Source organism: Macrobrachium rosenbergii, chromosome 19 (genome assembly GCF_040412425.1).
Source record: "Macrobrachium rosenbergii isolate ZJJX-2024 chromosome 19, ASM4041242v1, whole genome shotgun sequence".
Classification (NCBI taxonomy): Eukaryota; Metazoa; Arthropoda; class Malacostraca; order Decapoda; family Palaemonidae; genus Macrobrachium; species Macrobrachium rosenbergii.
The window spans coordinates 26,987,032-27,007,037 of record NC_089759.1 but is presented as its reverse complement, the minus strand read 5'-3'; the positions used below and the strand labels follow the sequence as shown (position 1 = coordinate 27,007,037).

At 40.3% G+C, this 20,006-nt stretch overlaps 1 long non-coding RNA gene across 2 annotated transcripts in view; it reads left to right on the top strand.

Moving 5' to 3' along the window:
• Positions 1 to 588: 588 nt before the first annotated feature.
• LOC136848770 (uncharacterized) overlaps positions 589 to 20,006 on the top strand; it is a 202,649-nt gene continuing 183,231 nt past the window's right edge. The window contains exons 1-2 of one of the 2 annotated variants that reach the window (XR_010856134.1): positions 589 to 883; positions 18,078 to 18,213. This is a non-coding gene — a long non-coding RNA (uncharacterized lncRNA). The remainder of the gene's footprint in view (positions 884 to 18,077; positions 18,214 to 20,006) is intronic. The other variant, XR_010856133.1, reaches the window with a different exon arrangement.

Genomic DNA, 20,006 nt, shown 5'->3' with positions numbered 1-20,006 from the left:
TATATTCACAATAGAGATACTACATACACTGTTTGTTGATTCACGTACTGAGAGTTAGCTTAGCTTAAGTGATTAGTTGACTGAAGTGATCTGTTGCTGTGGTTTTACTTTACTGCAGTAAACCAGGCCTAAGAATCTTATCTTTTACCAAAAGGTCTGGTAGAGCTAGTATTTAGTCTCTGTGGGAAGAGTAAGGGCAGATACTGAAGATAATAACTGCATAATTCAGTCCTGGACTTTTAATTTTAGTTTTGTGTGTCCAGGTTTAACCGGATCTAATTCCGTTTGTGTAAAGTTCTTGTTTCATTTTTTACACACACACACAAACATTCACTGCTATATATATATATATATATATATATATATATATATATATATATATATATATATATATATATATATATACATACATACCATGAGTATTAACAGAATGAACAAAGAACATGATGGTGATTTAAAGTATTATTTATACTACTCAAAATATGAACAAATTTATATCGAAGGATGGAAAACCAATAAAGTCTAATAAATGATAGAAATATTCCTGGGGAAACGTAATAGATACCCCTTCAACTCCGTTCGGAGAAATTGTTGACATCTGTTGCATGACGCTGTTACAGAATTATAATGCATTAGACGCAGTTGAAGTTTTAAGTAAGGGTACAAGAGTTTAAAAGAATAAAGAAGTGAAATGCTGTAAAAGAAGCTTTCAAATTATAACAGGTCAGCCCTCAGGGAACCAGTTTCTATGGCAACGAGGACTCGTCTTGTTTTGTCTTCCACCTCGTCCACGTCCGTCTAGATTAGTTTCTCCTTGAACTTAAATGAATTAAGTGGCAAGCCTTTCCTTTACGTAACCATTTTTCAGTTTTCACTACTCCAAGTAAGTCGATTATACTCCTATATTTTCTACTTATAGACTATGTAATTATAATTTCATGTCATTTGGGGGGAATGGCTTACCCTAGGCTAGGCCTAGTCGAGTTTACTTAATGACGGAAAAATTGTGTAAACTCATATTGTAATTTTGACGTGACGTTACGGGACTCAAAATGGTTATATGTATATTTCTGTAGGTCATGGTGTATCCTTGGCCCAAATGTACGTCCATTTTAAGCCTATCGTAAGCCTACGCCTTATGTTGGCAAGCCGAGATCACCAGGATATCAGCTCTTATAGCTTTCGGTAAATAGGCCAAACCACAATCCTGGTAGGCTTAAACACAGGCCGGGTTATTTTTATATGCACAAGTCCAGGATAAAAGCTACTTTACATAGACCAGATTAATTTTGGGCCAACTGATGCAGAGTAGACTATGGTAATTTTAAGTCTCCCCTAATAGATCACGATTTTATTATTAGTGTAAGAACCTCACAGAAGGCCATTGGCTTGATTTAGCCGTAAGTTAGGCGTAGGAATGAATGAATGAATAATTTATCAGGTGTCGTGACCTCTATGGTCAATGACGCCGATGTTAATTAAAGGACTACATAATGTATATTTATAATATAATTAAGCCATGTAGGAAATAAATTTATATCTTAAGTAAAACACCACTTCTTAAATATATTTAAAAATGACTATGAAGTGTTTGTGTTCAGGATATGTATGGCAATGCAGTGTAAATAGATCCAGGAAATATGTGTGTTAAGGGATAGATGATGGAGTTTTAGTTTAATAGTTTATCAGTTCTCGACACTGGATTTTTATCAACTCACAAATAACTTTTTCCAAGTTATTCGTGTGTTGATAAACAGTACTTAGCCCACAAGTTGTTCTCCAGATTGGATTTTGTTTGTCCCAGTACATTATGAGCAGGGATGTCTAGCTCATTTTCCACGTCTTTAGTTATTTAATCTGGAAATGTATGTAGAGCGGTTCTTTTGCCCTAGGTTAAACCAGTTAAGTGGGATTCTGGAATTCAGGTATTGAGTGAAAAAACCACCTTCAGATCACAGTCACAACTCGTTTGGTGTAGCCATGTAATTCTCGTTCTTTGGATCACTTTAATGGTATTGCAAAACTTCAAATTTTTCTGCATGTTCTGAATGTTGCTAATGCCCATTTCAGTAGCCAAGTAGTAGTTATAAAGGATCTACCCATTAATTACCAAATTCAAATTCATGGTGTCAATGAAATTGTTCAACTAACCTTACCTTCATCAGAATCTGAGTTTGCAGAAGTATCATAGAAAATTAGAGTATATCCCTGTATTTCACTCATTTTGTATATCCCCTCAACCTAAAACCAGGTTTTCTACTGTCTTCCCCAAATATTGTATGATAAAAGGGTTTCCAGAATCTTTATAACGGTAGGAATTAATGATATGGAGGCCTTTTTTATGTAGGTGTTGGGTCCAAGGTGGTAAACCCCCTCCCTCCCTCAGTCAGTTAAGACTTGGCATCCTAGGCTAGGTTAGGTTAGGTAAGGTTGGGTTAGGCTACAAACCTGTTATTTATTTTGATTTACAGTACTCTAGGTTAGGTTAGGTGGCCTCCCCATCCAGGGAAGGGCCTGTTGCCCTAGGTTAGATTGTTAGAATACAGCCCAATATTTCACTCATTATGTGCTTTCCCACCACCCAAAACCTGGTTTCCCACATCGGCCCTTATAACTGTACAAAATAAGGGGTGACCAGTATCTTTAAACTTCTAATTTCCTATTGAAATGAATGTCAGAGACATTCTAATTACATAATAAAACATAAGAAAACCATATTTTGATCTCCAGAATAAAATTTACTGGATAGACCATAGATTAGGTGGTTTAATGTAGTGGTCTACAAGTCAGTTTCATTCAAGCACCATGTTACCCAGTGCCATTGATAGTGATTTAGCTATTTTTACCAATGCTGTGTAAAGGCTTACTAACAACAGTGGTAGTTACCAAATAACATATGAAGGCTAACTCAGTTTTCGTAGGTCATTGTAATGTATAATGAAGAAACTGTCACCAAAGATATGAGTCTTATATTTTTCTGACTGCATGTCTTATATTTTATCTTTTTAGAACATAACTTTTGGCAAACCACTTATGTTTCACATACAAAATAGGGGGAAGACCAAAAATGTGGCATGGTTTCAATAACAGAATATAATTAAGCATAAACATATAGTTGAGGAAATTAGAAGGATACAGTACACCTGCATTCTAATTTAGCCCTCTTTAACCTAACCTAACCTAACCTAGTGCGTAAATGATCCCCTTAATGTAATGCAAAGTGCCATTGCAAGCAAACTTCAGTACCTGGATCATGTCAAGATTAGCGAACCAACTTGCAGTAGGGTTCGCTATTCTTTACAAGAAGATTATTGGGTTTGTTATTCTTTACATGGGAATAATCGGGCTCTTTCTTCTAGACATGAGCAATTCGGTACCAGACATCTGATCCCCCAGGGGCTAGTACTAAACAAGGCAAAATACATTTGACCCCTCCAGGGACTAGTACTAAACATGGCAAAACAGTGTAGATGAATCACTGATTCGCAGTGTTTAGTACTAGCCCTCATGTGGAATTGGAGTTCGGACTGGAAAGGGTTGGCCAGTCTCTACATGGGGATCATTGGGTTTGCTGTTCTTGACATGGAGATGTTGGGTTTGCTAATCTTGACATGATCCCAGTACCTTATAATTTTTAATTCATACTTGTAATTAGCAGTCTGTTGGACAATATTATACCCAGTTTTGAGGGAAGCATCAGTGTGACTCCTAGAAACCCCAGAGCTTTAGCCTTGGTATTTTTTGTTGCAAGCAACATTGCCATATGACAGAAATTTCAATGTATGTACTGCCTTTTTGCGTTCAGATTTGTAATTTGCAGCTCAATAGACTGATTGTACCTAGTTTTAAGGGAATGTCCAGTTTGCAGCTCTATTTCTCCATAAATGTGAACTGTCGTCTTTTTGTAGGAGTAACCCCCATGCAAAACAAACATGGTAACAAGGTAGTTAATTACTGGAGGGTAGATGTTCTGCCTGACTTGCAAGTAGAACCTTCCATCTGTTTTGTATATATAATGCATGTTTGTTTTGGCAACCAGTATGAATAAAAAGTAAGAACAATGGAGGTGTGAAGTACATAGTGGGTGTGTGACTGTTTCATGTCCTATATCAGTTGATCCCCACTGATTTAGTTCATTCTGCAGGGTTAGATCCTGCAGACTTGACTCTCTCTGTAAGGAGTATGCTGGCTGTCTCCTTGGCAGTGAAAGAGATTTGGCAAGAAACGGAAGAAGGCCTAAATTTGTTCATCCATGTTGTCAGGTGGTAATACATGTACTGTACTTAGCCTTTGATACTACCAAACCTTTTTGCTTCCTTTATCCCTGACCACCTTCCTTTGTCTCCCTGCCTCCTCTGTTGATTATCCTCTGGCTCTGTCCAAAAGCAGCTGTTGTGTGGTGCTAGGCAACCAGGACACACTCTCTGAGAGTGATGACCTGGATGTGAGCCAAACTTGACCTAGATGAGACTATGGCACATGCTCTTGGTTGATCACTGCTTACCCCTACTTTGTCATTAGCTGCTGGTATTACACTGCTTTACTGGATTGCTTGTAGATGTAGTGCAGGTTACCTGTCTTTCTCTGCATTTCTGGACCACTTAACTTTGGCTAAGGATTCTCCTGTTCCTGCCTTGACCACTTCCTCTGCTAAAGCTGAGGGGAGTAAGACTCACAGACTGAGCAAGGTAAAGAAATGTGAGTTTTATATAAGTAACTTACCCAGTAATTACTTAGCTAAGAGTTTCTACTCGAATGGCAGTGTAAATTTTGAGATTTCTTGGTAGTGATTCTTTTGTTTTTGTGTAGGTGACGAGATCCCGCCTACTTTCGGGGTAACAGAGAGGAACAACTAAGCCAATGGACCAATTTGTTTCTGCTGCTGGTATTGTTCACACATCGTGTGACTAAGCATCTTGGTTTTGACAACTTTTTTCTTCCCATCTGGTGAAGTATTCTTTGTATGGTAGCCTTTCGGCATTGTTTTTTCATGATTGACAACTGTGCACAAATTTCAAATCTAGGGCAAGTTTGTACCATTGATTTGACATGTGATGAATGCAGGGATTGGGATGAACGTAAATGGAAGACTTTGAATCATCATTTGAATAAATTAGAGGGAGATTGCAAAAGGAAGGCAGCCGCTAAAGCCAGTGAGAAATTAGCTAGTCAGACAACTGCTAAAAATAATATTGTAGTTATTCCTGCTGTATCTCCTCCTGTAGTTCCTGTTTCCCTTGTATCAGTAAATACTCCTAGACCACCACTCCTGCTTCTGATTTTCACACTTCCAAGCCCAATCGCTTCGCCAGCGTGGAAAATAAATATGAACAGAGAATTAATATGGTGATAGGTACAGTTACCCAATTAGGGGCATTGATGCGTGTCTTTATGGATAAGTTTGAGAAGAAAAGTGAAAATGAAGTGTTTAGTGGAGGAGGTGGCTGTTCGTCCGCTGATTCTCCTAGGCATCGGTCACTGCCATACTCCCCTGAACCTGAGAGGAGGCATACTGTTAACCCAAGGGAGGTCAGTGGGGTCTGCCCACGAGCAGTCACCCCCTTGGACCAACCTGTTGCATCCCAGGTTGCGTCAAGAGACAGTCGCTGGAAAGGTGTCCCGGGCGTGCATCAACTCTCATCTAGTTCGGGGGATTCTTCGTCGTACCGTAGGCATCAGTGGCTCGTTCCTGACGAGTCTCATCCCCAGAGGAGATGTTCTTCTTCCAAGGATCTAGCTGCTCAACTTCCCAACAAAAGGTTGAGGGAGCCTCCTCTTAGTCCTCAACCCTCTTGCAGTAAGTGGGACAGCCTTGAACATTTCTCCTTTCCTGGATGCCAGGAATGAGCTTTGAGTCACTCTTCTTCATCTAAGAAGCGCCTTCTTTCTGATTCCAAGTGCCCCGCTTCTAGTGTACAACGAAGTTCTTTGTCTAAGCGCCTGGATTCGAGCGAGCACTCAGTAGTGGCCGAGTGCCATATATTACCTGAATGCCTGCCTTCAATTAATCCTGCAGCGCTTAAGCCTCCTGAAGCGCCCGAGCTGTCTGTAGCGCCCGAACTGCCTATAGCACACAAGCTGCCTGAAGCACCCAAGCGTACTTGAGCGCCTGACTTCCCTGACGCTCCCTCTCGCGGTAGAGCTCCAACTCATCGTAGTGCACCATCTCCTCCACCTGTTGCCAGTGCTTCGGGGGAACCAACCAGTGTTTTGACATTGGCCTCTAAGCTTCAAGAACCAGCTTCATCTAGTTCGGCGACGAATTATCAGTCCACTTCTAATTTGGATTCAGCTTTAGCTGTGGTTCAGTTCAAGTTGGATAACATTCTGCTACTTCTTCACTGACCATCCACTGCTAAGGCACCTCCATCGGATGCCCCCTTGTCTTCGGTTTCGTCTGCAGAAGAGGATTTAGATCAAGATTTTCCAATGACTCCTTACGCGTCACTTCTGAAGTCTTTACTCCAGAAATTCTCCGAATTCTTCTTGCCTGCAACTCCTTCATCCACAGCTTCATCTTTCATGATGAGTAGTCAGCCTTCAGACACTGCTGGACCACCCAAGTTGGTTCTCTTGTCCTCATCCAAGAAGGCCCTTAGTGAAGTGGAGAACTGGCTTCTCGTCTTTCTAGGTCTCGCTACTTATCTTATGTTACTGGGGAAGCTCCTTCTTTGGGAGTGGCTGCCTCCTCCCAGGGGAACTTCTCTGGTCTCATTGACGCAGTCCGTAGATCCACACTACTATCAGCGAAGGTCTTCTTTTCGACACAAGAGATGAACCACCTCCTGAAAAGTCTTTTTAAGACTTTTAAAGTGTTAAGTTTCATGGACTGGTGTGTAGGCACTCTTGCCAAGAAAGTTCAGGAGCCATCGCTTCTGCCTGATTACTCGTCAGAACTTCTAGGTTTTCTCTCCTGTGTGGACAAAGCAGTCAGGGACAGTTCGCAGGAGATTATTTTGCTTTACGTAATGGGTGTGCTCAAGAAAAGGGAACTTTGGGTTTCTTTTACGTCTAAAGGTGTTACTTTGTCCCAAAAGTCAGCGCTTTTATTTTCCCCGCTAGACAAACATCATCTTTTCCCACAGACAACCGTTAGTGAGATTGTTTCTAACCTTCATAAGAAGTCCACACAGGGTCTCCTGACGCAGTCAATGAAGTGACAGAGAGACTGGTCCACAGTTCCCACCAGGACTTCCTCTCCTCTGCTTTCTAGGCCCTTTCGGTGGGGCAGACAGAGACCTCAATCTAGGCCCAGAGGATCAGTCAGGTTCACACCTTGAGCCATCAAGAAGTCATCAACTAAATCTTCAACCCACAAGTGAGACCTCAGTCCTCCATGCCCCAGTGGGTGCAAGGCTCCTTCTCCTCTGGGAGAGATGGAGTTCAAGAGGGGCGGACCAGTGGGTAGTGAAAGTGCTCAAGGAGGGTTATTCTATCCCCTTCAGGGAGAGGCCTCCCTTGACCAACACTCCTATCACATTGACGGCCTACTCTGAAAGCTTGGAGAGGTATTTGGCCCTCTCAGAGGAGGTTTCCTCTCTCATCATGTTATCGAAAAGGATTTTAGCCTTTTCCTTGCTTTACACTTGCCATTACTCATGATATATAACGGATGCACAACGTATTTCACGAAAAAATCACAGGAATAAATCGGGGCACAAGAGATGATGTCTTAACCACTTGCTTAGGCTTGGGAGTCTGGGACAGCTAACTAGCATACTGGTGTCAGCTACGGTGCTGTCCAGCGTGGGTAGTGGCAGAAATTGTAACAAAGCCGAGGCATATAATACAATATTTGAATCTATGGGTGGCAGCCTGAGTGTTCCGAACAAAATTTAATTTATGACCACGATTCTTTTTCTCTGAAAGTTCATAAGTTGAAAGTTCGTAATTAGAGGAGCATATGTATACCAAAGTTTTTCAGTCATTTATAAATTCATTAAGTATACAAACAAGAGTCTTTGTCTTTGGACCTTCAGTTGAAATTCCTTTAATTTTTTATGGTGTTTGCATTTTTCTTCAACGTGGATTTTAATAAGAAAAGTTAATAATGAAGACGCAAAAAACGTAAGTGGGGTCTTAGCCAGTTTATGCCCTTGGTATTTGTAACCATCGTAAGGTAGGTGACCAGTATGGTCTCCAACTGTGCTGATCCATGTGCATTTGCTTGGCGATGAGTACAGGCCCCTTCTGCTCCTATTCTATTCCCATAGTGGAGTATGACTTGTGGATGGAGTAGGGTGAAGAAGCACAAGATGTATATTCTCCCTCCTTATTGTTGGTCCCTTCCTCATCATCAGCCCCTTCTTCCATCTGTGGGAAGAAGAAGAATAGTCTCAGAAGCTGTCTCATAAGAAGTTCTGTTGGAGCTTTAGTAAGCGCTTTCCCATTTTTGGGGTTGCTCATCCTTTAGAGGGATGTCTGCTGTGGGTAGGGTTGGCGCAGGGTTCCCTGAGCATGCTCTTGAACCCATATCTTCCCATTTATTTCCAAGACACAAGGACTGTCTCAGATTCTTCCCTTGTTTGTACTTCTGGTCAGGTATGTAGAGGAGATCCAATGCTGCTTCCTGTCTCATGTTCTTCTACTGTAGTCCAGTACAGTCAAACTCATAGATGGGGTAATGTGAAGATGCAAGTCATATCTTCTTTCTCCTCCTTTACCTCCTCTGTCTCCCCCTCCTTCCTTGGGAAGAAGTCTCTAAAGTTTTCTCACACGTTCTGTTGTACTTTGAGTGAGTGCCTTCCCTCTTCAGGGATTGGTGATGGCATTCACTCACCTGTGGCAAGACATCTGCAGTGGGTAGGGTTGACCGGGGTTTTCTGAGCGTGCTCCTGGACAAACATCTCCCAGCATAGCATACTTTCAAAACACGAGGACTTTATGGATTCTAACTCTTTTCATACCTCGGTTGTGGTGCAGAGAGAAGAGTCGGCGCTACTTTATCGTTTTGTGCATGTATGATTCTGGGATTGTTGATGTGTGACTTACCTATACACAATCCGTGGCTCATGCACATACAACAAGGGGTTCAGGCACAGAAGGTTGTGGGTTATAATTTGTTATTGCTGTGGCAGGCTGTGTGCATGTGATTATGCAGGCCCTTTTGGTGTTCCTGGTGTGTCCAAGACACCCAGTGTGGGTGCCCACACAATTGCACACGTGAACTCTCATCTGTAGCTTCTGCAGCTTCAACCTTACCATACAGTTGGGAATAAGTGGGATATGAGTAAAGTATAGATAGGAATAAGTGAATGGAAAATAAAAATAAAAATGAGCAAGACATATAAGTTTTGTTGCAAACATTGCCATATTGCACCCAGATTGCAATGTATTTAATTTTTTCATTCATGTTAGTGATTACCAGTCCAATATGAAAGAAAGCCTTGTTGGTCCCATAAAAAATGCTGGGTCTATAGCTTGCTATTTTGATGGTATTTATCGCTTGCACAATGTTGTTTTGGAAGTAAACTACAATAGATTGTCACTTTCCATTTATATTCTTGATTAGCAGTCCAATAGAATGCAGTGTACCCAATTTGAAAGAAAAATGTCCGTCTTGTTATTTTGGCCTGTTATTTGCATTGCTTACAACATTGCTGTATTGCACGCTTGCTTATAGTATTTTTTATTCTTGATTTTACCTTTTAAAGGTTTATGTTCCTCAGGATATTTAAAACTTTACTCGATACAGAAGAAAAGAAGCGTACTGAAGTTTTCGGGAGTTGTTCAGAGTATAGGACGCCTTGTAGAGGGAGCAATACTGTTTATCTTAATACCTCAAAATTTCAAGCGAAGATACAATACATTACTACCCTAAAAACATTACTACTCTAAAACAATTCTCCTTGTACTTTTAATAATTTATTGACGCTTGTGTTAATTTATCATTTTTTGTAATGAACTGATCCTTTCTTTCTGTATTTTCTAAAATCATCTGTAATTTCTTTCAAATGAACAACCATATTCTTTGGAAGCTTGAATTTCAAGTCAGTGGTCCCTGTAGGCTTGTTCCATATGAATAGGGTTCATCTCCAGAATAATAATAATAATAATAATAATAATAATAATAATAATAATAATAATAATAAAATTGCAGGTTAGACCTGCAAGAATTTCATATGCAAATTGGATATAGGAAGAAATTGCTTATGTATTCGCTGCCAGACAGTTCTCAGACATTAATATATACTTATGAAGCCTAATCAAATAACGAAATGTGGAGAGGGTCTAATGATATTGAGCAGGTGCGTGAACATTTAATTAATTTAATGTTTTGAGGTAATGTTTACGCTCGTATTCAAAATTTGCAAACGCCCAGCCTTTGAAATTTAGGTCATGCATTAGTCTCTTTTTCATCATGAGTTTTGATCAGTGAGGATATAAATTTGTCAGTATTCTTTATTATTAAAGAATATTTCTTAATAATCTGATATAAAAAAAATAATTATTTAATGCCTAATAATAAAAGAATATAACCAGAAGGTGTCGTAAATGATAATTCTAAAAGGTCTTGCTACAGTTTAGTGCAAATATGGTGGCGAACATTGTTGAAAGGTAGAAGCTATGACGATATAAGGATCTGGTACACTCTGATGTTAGTCACCTGTGTTTTTTTTTTATATATATGTTTTGTCAGCTATTAGGTTTCACAGGCTACCTGTCCTTTATAAGATTTTGTTTAATTGTATAACTTAAATAGGGGTTGTACGTGTTTGTCAAAAAATAAGAGTTAAGAAAACAATACTACATGCTACGAGGACGTCGCTGTTAAGGAACCAGCGCAGTAAAAACATGAAAATAAGTGACTCCGAGTATAAGTTTAACCATAAAATTCTGAGAACAGTTCAGCACAAATTTATTTTTAACCGTTGGAAAGTTTTAGTTCATACCTTCTGTGAATGAATGAAATTTCATGAATTCAAAATAGCCAATTTCTTGTAACAAAGATCACTATTTCGGAAAATATGAAGTGATGCTGCTGAGGTAGTTGTTGTCGTCAAGAGCGCTTGACACGAACTAGGCAGATGTTAAAACTGTTCCACTGACCTTCGTAATGTAACTCGGAATGGAATAAAATCATTACTTGAAAAAGCGGGTGCAGATCAAAGTGAGCCTACCTAGATTTACTTAAAATTACAGACGATAATGAAGCCTTAGACTTGGGCTTGACTAGATATCAGATGCTAGATCAAAAGGTTTAAGCACAAAGCACAGGTAGGCTATAGGAAAAATATAATACCTTATAATGACGTGCAGTATTCAGTAATAATGTGAGAGGTTTTAGCGGAAGTTAACCAAATTAAATTTATGATAGGAATAGCGATCAATGATGGATTGTCCCCTGCAGGGGGTGATGCTGTCGGTTCACCTCATGCCGTGCACTGTAGGCATTACCAGGGGCGTTAGTTAAGGCTCTTTGCGGCGTCCCTTCGGCCCCTAACTGCAACCCCTTTCATTGCTTTTACTGTACCTCCGTTCATAATCTCTTTATTTCTTACTTTCCACCCTCTCATAACAGTTGATTCACAGTGCAACCGAGGTTTTCCTCCTGTTACGTCTTTCAGACCTTTTTCACTGTTAATTTCAGTTTCAGCTGAATGACCTCATAGGTCCCAGCGCTTGGCCTTTGGCCTAAATTCTATATTCTGTTCTATTCAACGATGGATTGTCGGAGCACTTTATTTTTATAAGGGCAGAAAAATTCTAATAAATAGACGTATTTGTTGCAAAATGAAGATGAAAACTAAGGTAATGGGCATTACACCTGAAGGGTAGTTTGAGAAAATTCTGAAATAATCTTAGAAATCCTTTGAATTTGAAGGAGGTTAGTAATCTTGAATTAAAGAAAACCTGAAAAACTTGCAGTAGCGGGTTTTACTCCATTACTAAACATCTGGATAAGTTTACAAAATTTCTTAAACTGAAATTGCAAACGATATTTTGTGTTAGTAGATCGGTAATAATATCTCCTTCCGTCTAGGGAAGAAACAGGGGACTCGCCGTTCATCTCCCATCTGGAATGGGAACATCCTATCAATCTGTCCCATTTGCATTTTGTTATGGACTTACCCTGCCAGAGTATTAGCCGTCGACCTAGTTTCAGTCCGACTGAATTTCACCAAAACCGCCGAACAGCTCTGATAGTACCGAGTTATATTTATTTTTAACCGGACAATATGAACACGATCATTCTTGAAAATACGAGAAATTTCGATAGGAAATGAAAACTAACTTTGTATTCACGATACATACCAGACTAAAATGAATATGTGTAGCATTTCGTATTTTAAAAATCACAGATATTTGTCGCATGTTGTGAATATGCCTTCATAAAATGCCCTGGTATATTCGCTTCTCGGGAGATTGGCGAGTTTGTGCATAATAAAATCAAATCCCCTTCAGTCTCTAAGACTTTTTTGCGGGAAAAAACGGCAGCAGTTTTGTTTAAAAAAACATTTAACACCAAACATCTGAGAACACTTTCCTTAATGCATTCTCTCCATCCAGACCCCCGTGGGGGTTGTTCCATCCCTGTCCGGGGTGATGGAATATTACAGTCGTAAATTATGCCTCGTGAAGCTCACTGGAAACGGCCTTGAAGGGGTTTCACAACGTACCCCAGAGTTCTCAAACACATTGCTGTCCAACTTCTTTCACTTTGCTTTGTTCCACTCTTCGCCTCTCGTTTAAAAGGAATCTTTCGTCGAGTCAGCCTTTTCATGGTTTTGGAAGGTATGTAATGTGGTTGGATGTTCATACCACTTAAATTTGACGATAATAACTCTTAACAAATCGGCAATGGCAATGGTTCACGTAATGTATGTATTTATGATGGAACCATTTTTATGTTCTTGTCACTAATCAATAAAGTTAGAGGACCAACTGAACTACATTAAAGCATTGAGATTTTTTCCGGGAAAAGCCCACGACATTTTTGAATAGATAAAAAAAATTTACTTTTAGGACAGGCATGTATACATAAATTTGCATGATCAACTTGCCCAACCTTCCGGGCTGCTCTGTGAGCAAGAGCCGTGCTGGCATAAAGCCAACTCAGTCAACAACAACAATATTGCCCGAGCGATTGATCATGCAAGCGGGATAGAACTGCAAATACGTTACAAGACTAAGAGAGCGTTAGATTCCATTCTGGTGTGACAAATAAAATCAATAAAAAATGCGCCGACGTTTCTTCGGCGCAATCGAGTTTTCTTTACAGCGTATAATGCTGTATGAAACTTTCAGCCACGGCCCATGAAACTCGTAGCCGCGCCCCATGAAACTTTAAGCCACGGCCCTGTTAAGTATACTTTAGTTTAACAGATCATTGAGTTGATTAACAGCTCTCCTAGGGCTGGCCCGAAGGATTAGATTTATTTTACGTGGCTAAGAACCAATTGGTTACCCAGCAACTGGACCGACAGGTTGTTGTGGAATCCGAGCCACATTATAACGAGAATTGAATTTCTATCACCAGAAATAAATTTCTCCAATTCTTCATTGGCCGGTCGGAGAATCGAACGCGGGCCCAGCAGAGTGCTAGCCGAGAACGATACCCACCCGTCCAATGAGGATTGTGCCACTGCCCTGTGGTGGCCTGTGTTGTTGTACCTATAGTGGTGCCAGACGTACGATTTGGCTAACTTTAAGCTGAAATGAAATAAAAACTACTGAGGCTAGAGGACTGCAATTTGGTATGTTTGATGATTGGAGGGTGGATGATCAACATACCAATTTGCAGCCCTCTAGCCTCAGTAGCTTTTATGATCTGAGGGCGGACAGAAAAAGTGCGGACGGACGGACAAAGCCATCTCAATATTTTTCTTTCACAGAAAATTAAAAAGAGAGCTTTAGATTCCGTTGTGGTGTAACAGAAATAAAATAAAAATCGTGTTGATCAAACTCTGAATCACTGACGTAGGGAGGAGAAGCAAGAACGCGATTTGCATTCACATGAAATGTCAGTGTTCGTTGATATGGGAAAGAAGTAAAATCCCTGCAACGTTATATTCTATGATTTCGAAATATATCATAATTTTGACACAGATCTAAGAGGGAAATTATGGGAATATATTATTGCATTTATTACTGTATCTAATACATTTTAAATGTATTAGATAGTTGAAATACACAATGACAGCAGTAAACTGGCGCAGAAATTTTTTGGAAAAATGTAACGAGGACGTTCTTCAGTTGAATGATTCAGTCAGTTGGGTGTCTGGTTGATAGTATATTATTATTATCTTAGTGTTGACTTGTATAGTTGATATGTTTTCTGCGTGTGACGGTGGAAGAGACCTGGAGAAACATTTACCCCCTTCGAAGCAAAACAAAATGTCACCCACCGAGCGTCCTCCCCTTCGGGTGCTTCACTATCGATCAGGTGAGCAGATCAGTGTCGCCTCGTAACGCGGTAAAATAGTGAAATGCACTTCAGTCTTCGTATGTGAATATATAAATCTATGTCTGGATTCATGATTGTTACACTATAACAATTTTTCTAGGTTTTATTATTTTGTCATATTTCCGACAAGCTTTATAGAAAACTCAATCAGAAGCGTACCAGAATGATTCATAGAGAGAGAGAGAGTGGTACACTATATTCAAATGCTTTCAGATATATACTGCGTTTATTTGTACGTGCAACGATGAAAGATTAACAAATCACAGGTTAAAAATGAACTGCATCCTGTTCGTAATTGTGTATTAGATGATGTTTACGAGGAGAAAATAACAAACACTAACACACAAATACTCATAAAATTCAAGAAATGTTTTTGTAGCGAGAGAAGAATACGACACTGAAGCAAAGCATTTAGTATTATGACAATACTTTCTCTCCTGTCATCTCTCCGTTAGGGGTACCACCTACTGACTGTGTGCCTTAGGCAGGTCACTGTAGACTTTCATAATGGTTCCTTGCTGTGTCCTTAGGACCACCAGCTGCATTGTCTTTTTCCCTTTACTTTTCATCTCTTCCCTCAGGTCTCTCCATGCAGCTTTCGAATTTCTTGAACTTTACCCTTTTCTGGCTACGCCTTTCGTTTTCGAACAGTTCCTTCGTGGGAGCCTCGTGAAGTATCTGGGAATGTACTTAAGCAACCTTGTAATACTACTTAATAATGATGAAATGATAATAGCTCCATTTCGTTCGCATACGAGTTTTCTTTTTTTTAATAATTTCTGCAGGTCATTATTGTGTAGACGTCAGTGCACCTCATGCGGTGCACTGCAAGCATTACTTAAGGTTCTTTGCAGCGTCCCTTCGGCCCCTAGCTGCAACCCCTTTCATTCCTTTTACTGTACCTCGGTCCATATTCTCTTTCTTCCATCGTACTTTCCACCCTCTCCTAACAATTGATTCATAGTGCAACTGCGAGATTTTCCTCCTGTTATCCCTTTCAAACCTTTTTACTGTCAATTTCCGTTTCAGCGCTGAATAACCTCATAGGTCCCAGCGCTTGGTCTTTGGCTTAAATCTATCTTCTACACTCTTGTTGTGTAGGGTGATGACACATGACTTGATTTTTTTTTTTTTTAAGTATACGTATACCTCATTTAAAGTCAAATAGAATGAAGTCACTACAGCAAGATCTCGAAGAGTTGGACGAGGTCTGTGCACCGCAGGTTAGAAAGCGCCACCTGCTCTGCGTTTTGATATACCGTGTAGCTTCCCACACACCATCCTGGATCGTGGTTTAGACGTGCCTGCAAATTTGAAAACAGTTTCTTTCCAGATTAATGTTTTTGTTGTTTCTTAGCGTTTGGCCACCAATAATCCTTACAAAACAAAAAACTAATTTTTCGTGCTTTCTTTCTTTTTTTTTTCTTGTATTACTGCTTACCTCGATACTGCTGGCATTTGTCAGAGGACTTCTCTGGATCCTGGTCAATACACACCGTGATTCCATCAACGTATTGCACAAGTTTTTGATATTTTGAGTGCATATAAGAATTCAAAATTTTTAACTGTAAGATCAGTGTAGTGATAATTTTGGTCGAGGAGTGAAGTATAAACTAAGCAAAATTAAAAGAGCTTTTGTCCACGTGCATATTTCTGGCTGCGCATTGGACGAAAAGTCACTCAAGTTTACATTTCATTAATCATAATCTGATTAACATAGTCACTAAAGGCTGTTCACAGTAGTGGAGTAGTGCACTGTAGGCATTGCTACTATCCATTTCAGGGACTGCGAATCATCGTTTTTCTCGAATATCTTTCAGACTAATTATTTGATCGAAATGGTACTCTGACATGGTGTACAAGACACCTCCCGCTAATTTTTGGTAACATAGTGCATTGTCAAATGGTGTTAGTTAAGGCGTTTACTCTTAACTTTTAAAGGCAAAGTCATATGAGTCAGCAGGACTAATTCCCATAGACAGGAAAGCGAGTTGAGGGAGGGATGAGGAGGGGAAGGGAGGGGGAGGGACAGGATGGGGATAAAGGATGTTCGAATGCATAGTTTGGCGATGCTTGGCAACACCATGTAAGTCACGAGTAAACGCCTTAACTGAAACCATTTGACAATGCACTATACTACCAAAGCTTAGCAGGAGGTGTCTCGTACACTGTGTCAAAGTACCATTTCGATCAAATAATTAGTTTGAAAGATATTTGAGGAAAACAATGACTCGCAGTCCCTGAAATGGATAGTAAAAGGTGTTTGCGGATCCCCTGCAGCCTCTAGCTGCACCCACTTTTTTTTTTAGAGTATTAACCCGGTATGTATCCACCTTCGTTAAAGTCCAGGGTGAAGTCATGCTAAGTAAAGTAGACGGCCACATGAAGATGTCTTTTATTAATACAATTTGTTGACCACACAATACAGAAGTGGGTGTATATAATACTTTGATCCCCGAGGGGCTTGTAATAAACACGGCGTCTCAAGGAGCTTCCACCATGTTTAGTACTAGCACCTCAGAGTAGGTGGATACATACCGGGGTAATACCCTTTTTTAGACTTACTTTACCCCCATTCCAGCTACCTTTCATCCAGCCAGCCTGCCAGTGACTCCAACTACCTCCTTTCACTGCCTTAAGCACTGAGTGGCTAAAAGTGCTCTAGTGCTTGGCTTCGTAACCAAAACTTCATAGATCACCTAAAAGCTGTTGATACAAAATTGTGGAATCGTACAGATTCAGATTTTTTTAAAAGAGATTTTTTTTTATGTCGAAGGTCTTTTTATGAAAGCCAGCCACAATGTAAAGTTGTCTTACCCTCTAAACTCTAAAACGAAATCGCTTTCAATTCACTCCCTTCTGTAGTTTGCTCAAGTGACCCAAAGTTTATAATATAAAAATATAAGATATATGAAACTAAGTCACATAGCGTATGAAAACGGAGAAATGAGGCTGAAAACGGTTTGAATCTATTTCATATATATATATATATATATATATATATATATATATATATATATATATATATATATATATATATATGTATGTATGTATGTATATTAAGTCTAGGTTCTCTTTGAACAACAGTGAGATATGTGATGACCTGTCAGTGGCTCTGACAGCAGGTGCAGTTGTGCTGACATTGGAATTTGATCAGTCGGATACAAGAGAACTATTTGATCATAGTTTGAGCACATGGAAATCGCATGATAGGACATTGAACGGATGTGCCGGAAGTGCCCAGATTCCGGGGGGGTATGTGCATGAGTGTGTGCGATCTCCCATAAGATATTAATGGGGGGAACAGTTCTCTCACTGGGAAGACCAACACCGATCGTGATCTTGGGACAGTTCCTCCCACCTTAAAGTAAATCTCGATTAAAAGACGAGTGTTTTATCCTCGTGGGAACAATTGACAAATTTTAGAGGAATTTGTATTTTTCCTAGACGTACACACCCGAAGCATCTTTTTCACAACCCCGCATGATAAACCGCCAAATATGAAATCCTTGTTTCCGAGCTTCAATTACCGCTTCAGTAACTGAATGTAGGAAATATGCAAAGCATCTTAAAAATCTGTCACATTTGGAAAGATACATGTCATTGCTTCACCAAGATGGACTGTCTTTGGATTTTCATTTTTAGTCATAAAATTTTTTTCCGTTCTCAGGTCGACTGTCGGCTACCTTTCTGCTCCGTCCAAGTAACTACAAAGGGTGACTGATCTACTTGCTTCCCTCACGAAACTACAGCCCTCTAGCCTTAGTCTCCCCTTCGAAGGACCTACACTGTGGTTATTTTCTCAAGTAAGTAAAAAAATTGAAAGATCTCACGGTGCCATCAATAAGACTTAGTCTACTAACTCGATAAGAGTTCAGTATTTATTTTTAAATAAAGTTTGTACAGTGCAGCTTGTTTGGAAGACATTTGTCGTGTAATGAGTTCACTTAGAGTATTGCATCATCCGATCGTTCCATGAAGTTCTGAAGATGTGATAGTTGTTGCTCCCATTATGTGATAATTAGTGGCATTGATTTGAACATTTAATATCTAATATGTGATTTAGTTTGTGTTCTTTCATTTGTGTGCCTGATCGCCTATTTTTCTGATTTGTGTTGCTGTTGCTGCGCTTCTCTCTGATTTGTGTTGCTGTTGCTGCCCTTCTCTCTGATTTGTGTTGCTGTTGCTGCCCTTCTCTCTGATTCGTGTTGCTGTCCTTTCTGATTTGTGTTGCTGTTGCTGCCCTTCTCTCTGATTTGTGTTGCTGTTGCTGCCCTTCTCTCTGATTTGTGTTGCTGTTGCTGCCCTTCTCTCTGATTCGTGTTGCTGTTGCTGCCCTTCTCTCTGATTCGTGTTGCTGTTGCTGCCCGTCTCTCTGATTTATGTTGCTGTTGCTGCGCTTCTCTCTGATTTGTGTTGCTGTTGCTGCTCTTCTCTCTGATTTGTGTTGCTGTTGCTGCTCTTCTCTCTGATTTGTGTTGCTGTTGCTGCCCTTCTCTCTGATTCGTGTTGCTGTCCTTTCTGATTTGTGTTGCTGTTGCTGCCCTTCTCTCTGATTTGTGTTGCTGTTGCTGCTCTTCTCTCTGATTTGTGTTGCTGTTGCTGCCCTTCTCTCTGATTTGTGTTGCTGTTGCTGCTCTTCTCTCTGATTTGTGTTGCTGTTGCTGCCCTTCTCTCTGATTCGTGTTGCTGTCCTTTCTGATTTGTGTTGCTGTTGCTGCCCGTCTCTCTGATTTATGTTGCTGTTGCTGCGCTTCTCTCTGATTTGTGTTGCTGTTGCTGCTCTTCTCTCTGATTTGTGTTGCTGTTGCTGCTCTTCTCTCTGATTTGTGTTGCTGTTGCTGCCCTTCTCTCTGATTCGTGTTGCTGTCCTTTCTGATTTGTGTTGCTGTTGCTGCCCTTCTCTCTGACTTGTGTTGCTGTTGCTGCTCTTCTCTCTGATTTGTGTTGCTGTTGCTGCCCTTCTCTCTGATTTGTGTTGCTGTTGCTGCTCTTCTCTCTGATTTGTGTTGCTGTTGCTGCCCTTCTCTCTGATTCGTGTTGCTGTCCTTTCTGATTTGTGTTGCTGTTGCTGCCCGTCTCTCTGATTTATGTTGCTGTTGCTGCGCTTCTCTCTGATTTGTGTTGCTGTTGCTGCTCTTCTCTCTGATTTGTGTTGCTGTTGCTGCCCTTCTCTCTGATTCGTGTTGCTGTCCTTTCTGATTTGTGTTGCTGTTGCTGCCCTTCTCTCTGATTTGTGTTGCTGTTGCTGCCCTTCTCTCTGATTTGTGTTGCTGTCCTTCTTTCTGATTTGTGTTGCTGTTGCTGCCCTTCTCTCTGATTCGTGTTGCTGCCCTTCTCTCTGATTTGTGTTGCTGTTGCTGCCCTTCTCTCTGATTTGTGTTGCTGTTGCTGCCCTTCTCTCTGATTTGTGTTGCTGTTGCTGCCCTTCTCTCTGATTTGTGTTGCTGTTGCTGCCCTTCTCTCTGATTTGTGTTGCTGTCCTTCTTTCTGATTTGTGTTGCTGTTGCTGCCCTACTCTCTGATTTGTGTTGCTGTTGTTGCCCTTCTCTCTGATTTGTGTTGCTGTTGCTGTCCTTCTTTCTGATATGTGTTGCTG